We start from the raw sequence: 8341 nt of genomic DNA on the forward strand, positions 1-8341 counted from the left end.
TATTTGTTACACACGATAATTTCACCTTCCTGTGCTAGAACCATCAATATAAATATATCAATTCAATTAATGCATTCGGTTTGATGATCCATATAGGCTGGTCCTGTTTAGTTCAAAGCCATTCAGGTTATCCAAAGCCATTCATTCAAAGCCATTCATATCAGCAAGCAGAATTCAGTCGTCTCCATGTGTCGTTCAGGGCCAAATGGATATATGAATGTGTAGTTTCTCCAGATCAACCGGTTTCAATGATGAATTATCAAAATTATGGATGCAGTTTTGTTTGTTTTAGTGCATCATCGTGCACATGTTCCTGTAATCAGTGTTTGTTGCATGATTGCGTCATATAAAAAACGACTACTACATCAATTATCGCGTATTAATCGTTCATTGCTTTCAAGCTCAAGTGAAAACTCCTCTTTACGAGATAGAAGACATATTTGTGTTACAAGAAGTCGCCTTTGGAGGACCTAGTTGGATTCAAAACCAGCCGGATGTTGAAAACTGACGACGGCATGAAATGCAACCGTAAATGGCTGCAACACATTCGAGGCATGCGTAAAACATAGCATACTCAGTTTTTTCCGGTTTTTCTCGGCACTGTTTCAAGATAATGTATGCAGGTACGTGGCTTCTGATTAGAATGCACGTACACAACCACACTTAAAGAGCGCGATGGTGAGAATGAATGAATGGGTAAGCCGATCTGAGTTAGTTAAAGACCAAACTTAGTGACGTTCTTTGATGATTCAAAGGGATGTGGAGGCACGTCGTCACAAACGGTATTTGTGGCAGTGCCCAAGCAAGGACAGACCACCTGAGAACCTGAGAACCCACCACCTGAGAACCAGCGGGCGCTACCACCGGACCAGCGCACTCGTTTGTTTAATGATGCCTCAGCTAGTCACCAAAGAGGGTTGATTTGACTTCTCGAATTATTATTTGTTTTCGATGCATTGGATTTCACAACTTATTTTGCTGGTTTTTGAAGCAATCTTTTTTGCCAGCTGTTCGACTTTCAAGCCCAATATCCCAGGGTTGTGTTTAACTCGGACGCCTCAGGCCCCGCTCTCGCTCCTTATGCAGCGGGCATAGGGCTCCCATCTCCCCGCACGCGCCTCTCGCGTTCGCGTGGTGTACCCATTCGTCTCAGTACCGGTGCCTCGGTTGTAACACATGCAATTCTATCACGACTAGTTCGGCAAACCCCGTGCCAACTTACTAGCAGGTACGCGCGGGCGCAAGAAGCTCGCAGCTCTGAAATGGCGCGGTCTCGCGGCAGCAAACTGGAGAGAAGAGACCTATGCCGTCCCAACCCACTTGTTTAACGTGATTTGACGCTGGTAACTGTTTCGGTGATTCAGTCATCGTAAAGGTATTTCGCTCCACCACGATGCTTGTTTCCCTCACCCGATGATCGCTTAGTATTCTATGCCCTGCTGGGTCTTGCCGTCCTAAGTAAGCTGTACTTCCGATGCAGTCAAGACGCTTTCGGGGAAATGGGAAGACTTACGGCGGTGGGAAAATGAATGCAACACCCTCTCCCAAAAACGTCCATCGTGTGCAGCCGTCGAGAAGGAAACCATTAAAGTCCTCTGGCTAAGTAAGGCTATCCGATTAGTCCGCTTTTTTCCGAATGTCAGCATTCTGGCGCGGGATACATGATGATGTGTCTGTGCGTCTTCCCGGGCGCCATGGAACATTGGTCACACACCAACACCAGCATCAGCGTGGACCTCTCCGCCTGCACGTCACGCCGCTGACGCCGGCGCCGCGCCTTCTGAGAGTCACCGAGCCTCTATCACGTGTCCTCTCCACCTGTCGTCGGCGGCGAGAATGACGCGGCAGCGGCGCACCGCCCCCGCCAGTCCTGCCCACTCCGGCAGTAGCGGTCCACCGAACACCGAGGCGTCCGCGCGACTGTCCGCATTGTGTGGCGGCGGCGCCGGGGGCGGCTGTTGTGCCGCCGCCGCGCACACTGGCGTCGCAGACCGATGTTGTACCGACGGCGGCGTGGCGCGGCGCGTGCGAGGGGAGCCAGGCCCGGCAGGAAGCGGGGTGCGAGCGCCGGTGCGGGCAGGAAGCGTCTCTTACGGTCCGGCTATCCACGCCCGGATCCAGTCCGCTGCGCGCGGCTGGGGGCGCAACAAACACGCGGCTTAATGCGCTTGGCGCGCTAATGCACTTAGCCTAGCGGCCATACGGCTGAAGTGGGATTAATGAAAAGCGATTTGTCCATGCATGGTCCGTCTGCGGTGTGGTTACCTTTCCTGGTTTCAGGACAATAAGTTGCCGTACGCTGCTGAATTTCGGACGGTCTGTGCCCAGGGTTATACATTGTCGCACAGGCTCAGTGTGATAACTGATGGCTTAATATCAGCAGTTGATGGGCTGCCCAGGTACATGAGCCCTGTGCACAGCCAGGTCCAGTTGTAGCAGTCGAGGTATCACTCAGGTGCATCAGCACTGTCCACAGCTCACATAATATGTCAGACGAAGGGCATCTGACTATTCTTCAAACTTTAGGCTTATTGACACGTATGAAACAGGGCGCATTAGCCCGTATCCGGCCATTGCAGGATAACACGGGCATTTGGAGCCTATTTATTGAGCAGCTTTTAGTCTTTCAGGGAAATGCGGCCGTCATCTATGCGCCCTTACCCGGGGACAAGATCCTGTGAGAAATGAGAAGACTTGCGGCGGAAGCCCACGCTGGACTAAGGTCCAGCGTGCTCTATCCGACCCTTAGCACATCAGGTTCGCTGTCTTCAATCACACACGCACACACACACACACACATGCACGCGCGCACGCACGCACGCACGCACGCACGCACGCACGCACGCACGCACGCACGCACGCACGCAAGCACACATACACACAGACACACCACACACACACACCACACACACACACCACACACACCACACACACACACACACACACACACACACACACACACCACGCACGGATAGTAGGGCGTCGTTCGTTTCCCGCGAGGTCAGCCGCGCTGTTGGTACGGCTGTGGGCTGAGTGCGATCATCGGAAGCTTCTCTCTGTCGGCTATCGATGCCAGCGAATCGCAGCGGTATCTCTGCAGGCGATTCCTTCATTTAACAACCGAAGTCACCGGCGGGATAACTTCGCTGAAACATGCCAGGGCTCTGTAGCATTGACGAGTCGCATCCCATGTTTCAACCTCATTTAATGGCGTGTGCAGGCGGTTTTATTGCGTCAAATCAGCTACTTCAGTGCGCTGCCATGATCAGTCCAGACTATCTCATTGGTGAATATCCGGGCTGTGACCTTCATGACCTGATGGCACTCCCTTGCCGTGCTGCTCCGTTTTGACGTAAGACCGCGTATGCGCATTACACATGCTGGCTGACTGCGATAAGATTCCATACTCGAAATGAACAATCGCTGTATAAGCCAGTGGTAAAGCGCTTGTCTCACGACCAGGATCTTGTAGGCCTGCTGCTTGTTACTACCGGCCTTGAGTGTGCTCAGTGCCGCATTGTGGCTGAAGCACTGCGACGTCAATAGAAAAACACGTGGCACCAGCGCGATTGCTAGGGAAGAATATCATTGCTACAACTGTAGAGGTGTGACGTTACGTGCCCGCGGTATCATGGTCCAGTCTGTCTATTTGACTGTCTTGGAAGGATCATACGGGTTTGTTTCCTGCGACGGAATGGAGCCTTTTACATTTATGTCAGCTGCAAATAAGTTGGAACACTGCTGGAAGGCACTGCAACGGCGCTGCTACAACACCTCTCATAAAAACGCTATCTTGGTAAGTATGGACAGCGAAAGGTGGGGAGTCTTCGGTTTTTGTCGAAGAAAATTAGTACTTTACCAATGCCACCGCTTAATACTACTGTACGAAGTACTCTGTTCGTCATCCATTTAAGAGAAGCTTACGTATTCTAGTTACGGAGCGGTCTAATAATGCAACGGTATTGTTTACTAACACAAAGGTTTCTATCGTTACCCGTTAGATGCTATAAACAAACAATCTGAGTCGACTTGTTAGAGATGAACAGCATTGCGTCAGCTGATTTTGCAGAAAGAAGCGGTGACATCAGCCGACATTTTGAAACGCTATTTTTATCAAGCCATTTCTATAGAAAAAGTTGATCCACCTAACCTCCCACCACCTAAATCTACCTATTTGTGAAACTAGCTTAGTCTTTAAAAAAAATTTGAATTAGTTCTGAGGATTGTGCCCAACAAACGCAAAAAATACATCTTTGAGATAAAGGCGTTGACAGTTGTGCCATCTAATTATCTACACTTCTGTCATTTTTTCGAACTTTTCCTCCTAATTCTGTACCAATTCTGAAAGATATGGGCCCAAACACAAGACACGAGAGAAAATAGTGCTTTTTCGATCATGACTGCATGTTTTGCAACAATCAAATATGGAATCGCTCACAGCGACGATACAAGACAAACAGCAACACTTAACGTGATAACGTTACGATGAGGTCAACCGAAAACAAACATGGGAAAAGCTGCAATATCCCCGCATCCCGCAGGCGTTGGGGTTAAACAACTTTTAGTGCCCGAATTTTTCACCGCTCTAGAGGGAACTTGTAGAACTTGTCCATTTCACTTCAATGCCAATAGCTTTTCACTCGATGCCAACTTCCCTCCACATACATATATACCCATCCTCCGGTGAGCAACTGAAGTCTGCGATGACCACACCGGCAGCTGAGCTGCTCGCCGCGGCGGCCGCTCCAGCTGGTGGACTGGAGCGCCCTTTACTGGCCGCTGCCACGGCATGTGGCGTGGGATGACCACGGTCGCGCCATCAGCCGCAGCCGGCGGCGGAGGAGTGACGGCCAATGGCGCTCCTCCCCGGATGACGCTAGCCAGGGCGCCCTCTTCATGACAGCCTTCTGCTGCTGACGACGGACTGTGTACGCCGGCGTCAGTCGTGCACGCTCACCGCAGACGTTGTGACGTTAATGACGATGCGAAGACGTCGACCGCGGCATGCTCAAAGTCCCTCACGCGGCGCCGGTGTACGGTGACTGTGGACAGCTCGGCGTCGCTGGTGACGGCGCGGCGTCGGCGGCGACGTCTGGGCGAGTCACCCCGGTCGGCGCCGCGGAAGTGGAGCGTGCTGACCTCCTCAGCGGGGTGTCGGCTCACCACGCGACCCGGGCCAGATGTGTGCCGCACCCCTGCGGCCAATAACAAACAGGCGACGCGCGCACCCGCCGCGTATTAATAAATACACAGACTGAGCGGCGCCCGCCGGGATAAATTCCACCTTGACACATACACACATACACACGCACACACTGCGTGAGCGGTCTTGTGGAGACGGTCGCTGCCGTGCGTGCATGCGTAGCCACGCGCAAATGCCGTGTTTTTGTGAGCACGCACGCACCCGCGTGTTGGCCGAGCGCGGGCAGATAACGCGCGCATGGCATCAAGCTGGTGTGACTGCTGGCTCGGGGTCGGACCACACGCGCTGCACGACCCAGACCTGTTTATCGGGACCGTGGCCGTCCGGCCGACGAGAGTAACGGTGTGTGTGTGACGGTCATCCGCGCTGGCTCACCGATCGTCGTGGGAACTCTGGCGGTCACCGCGACGGAAACACTGCCTAACTCCTCGCACGACCTTCCGGGTTTGCCGCCTCATCTGATTAGAGGGCCACACTCGATGAGTGTAGAAACACGACATGCCACGGGCGTGCTGGCCATGGTTTACGCTGACCGCCCTCGGTAGATGTATACAGCTGTCGAATATAAAAACAACTAATACATCTCGTCTCTATAGAGGCGAGTTTGAGGACGCGGCAGTCATAGCCACAGGCACAGGTACAGACGCAGGCAAAAGCACAGGCACAGGCGCAGGTGCAGACACAGGCACAGGCACAGGCACGGACACAGACAGACACGGGCATATACACAGGCACAGGCACAGACACGGGCACAGGCACGGCACAGGCACAGGCACAGGCACAGGCACAAGCACAGCACAAGCACAAGCACAAGCACAAGCACAAGCACAGGCACAGGCACAGGCACAGGCACAGGCACAAGCACAGACACAGACACAGGTACAGACAAAGGCACAGGCACAGACACAGGCACAGACACAGGCAACGGCACCAGAAAGCCTTGAAAATTATCTTCGGCCGTTCGGAAAAGTACTTGCATATCTTGCAACGCTTGGGCTTGGAAACCTTCACTGACATAAGAGAAAAGTGCCTAAAGCCAGGAGAGCAGATGCAAGCGTCCCCATGCACAGAGATCTGTTTCCGAAGCAGCGAGTGGCGATCTCCGGCAGAAATACCCGGAGCGCAAGCACACTCCAAACGTTTCGCTGTGGTGTGTGACTAGGCAAATAAGGTATTCCGCATATAACCGCTTTCATTCACACATATATTATCAACTAAGTAGTATCCTACTTCATATGCATATTGTGCACATATGCTATATGAGTTGATACTCAAAGCCATGCTTTTCTAAAAAAAACCGTCTCTCTCTCTCTCTCTTCTCTCTCTCTCTCTCTCTCTCTCTCACCAACACCAGTACCAAACACCAGCACCGACACAGGCACAGGCACCAGCACGGGCACCAGCACCAGCGTAGGCACAGGCACAGGCATAGGCACGGCAGGCACAGGCGACTCAGTGGTTTGGTGACAGACAGATGACGTCCGCGCCCGCGCAGCAGAACCGTGCATACCACCCCGGAGAAGTACCTTATATCTGAGAGAAACTAGCGCTCACCTTCCGTGAGGCCAAAACGTGCAGATATGACCACATTTATGAAACTCAGACTGACGTGCGCAGATGCCTTCAGAGTACAAAAGGTGCTGTTAATGAATATCGTTGGAACAACGCGAATGCCAGGAACAGCTGTGATGCGTCTAGTCGTACGTGCGAAAAGAAAGAGGGGGGGGGGGGGGGCTCAAACCGCTTTAACTAAATGTTCCCAGTCTTGACCACAGAGCTCATGTTACATGTCCCGGAAAAATGGCGACCATACGCCCCTCCAGAATCCGTAGGCTTACGCGACAGACGTCGCTCCCACGCACTTCAGCGAAGCGCTCCCTTGAAGTCAAACAATCGGCCGGTGGGATCGATCGCGGCACGCCGATTGTTCAGGCGAGATGCTATCTCCGGATCCCGTTTCCGAGTCCGGTGTGCGCTGCGGAAGTCCCAAATTCCGGCGCCACTGTCCCTCGTCGGTCGGGCGTGGCCACGGCCTCGGCTGAGACCGAGCCGCGTTCGGCGCGCCTTTGGCCTCGCGTGGGATCGGCAGTGGAGCGGGATCACTGGATCAGGCCGGTCAAGCGAAGTTCCGCAGAAACCGCCGCCGCGTGGGGCCGCTTCCACTGCTGACGCCGCCACGCGGACTTTCACCGCCAATCTACCTGCCTGGAGTGGAGGCTGCTGCGTGCTGCATGCAGGGAAGAGTCGCACTGCAGGTGCGCGCCCCGCCCCGTACGTGACTCCACGGTGGACACCGGGAGAGATCACCGACGCTGCACTCTCCGGAGCAGTGCCAACGCCTGAGCTGCGCAGGTGGACCCTGCACATTTCGGTGCCGTGTCCACGCGTGTTTGTATGCTTAAATTATTCACTTTCGGCGCCGAGCTGCCTATGAGTTGTGAAGGTGGTCTCTATTCTTCGTTACCATGTTTACCTGGATTGTGGGATTATCCGAGTGGAGAGTGCCCCTAGAGTGTGCCTGTGATTCACCTCAAGCAGTGCAATAGGCTAGAAAAGACGTCCGGCGCCTTCTAATGCGCCTGCGCCATCTACACGCTGTCCTGTCATTTCGCCAAGCTATGTGAAGAGTGTGCCCTCCACCCCATCTGCTAGCAAACATTCCTTTCACATTCCGTCGGAAGTCCCCAAAGCCGACAGTCACGGCTTGTAAACGCACCGTCCCTGTTATACACGGCGGTTTATTTCAGCGGGCGGCGGCGGCGGGCGGCGGCCCACGCACCGCACGTGGTCCACGGCACGGTGCTGGGACGGAGCGCTCCGACCGCCGCGGCTCGCGCGCTGCGGGACGAGCTTTGAGTGTCGTGGGCCAGTGTCCGCCAGGTGTTCGCAGACCAGTAGCATACAGTTCTTTAATTCTGAAACCCACAGTTTCGCTCGTAACTAGTACACCCCTACTTGACGTGGAAGTACATGGTGCGCCAACAATAATGCATACATGTAACTTAAAAATGTTCTTAGTCATTTCATCCCCCCGCTGCAACGACATTTCAATAGATTGAGAAGTAGTAACTACGGCTATTATATTAAAGACAGGCTGTTCCACGTTGGAGACACATCTGGTCCAGTAAGCCAGGCTTG

Source organism: Pollicipes pollicipes, unplaced genomic scaffold (assembly GCF_011947565.3).
Source record: "Pollicipes pollicipes isolate AB1234 unplaced genomic scaffold, Ppol_2.1 Scaffold_4740;HRSCAF=5597_pilon_pilon_pilon, whole genome shotgun sequence".
Taxonomy (NCBI): domain Eukaryota; kingdom Metazoa; phylum Arthropoda; class Thecostraca; order Pollicipedomorpha; family Pollicipedidae; genus Pollicipes; species Pollicipes pollicipes.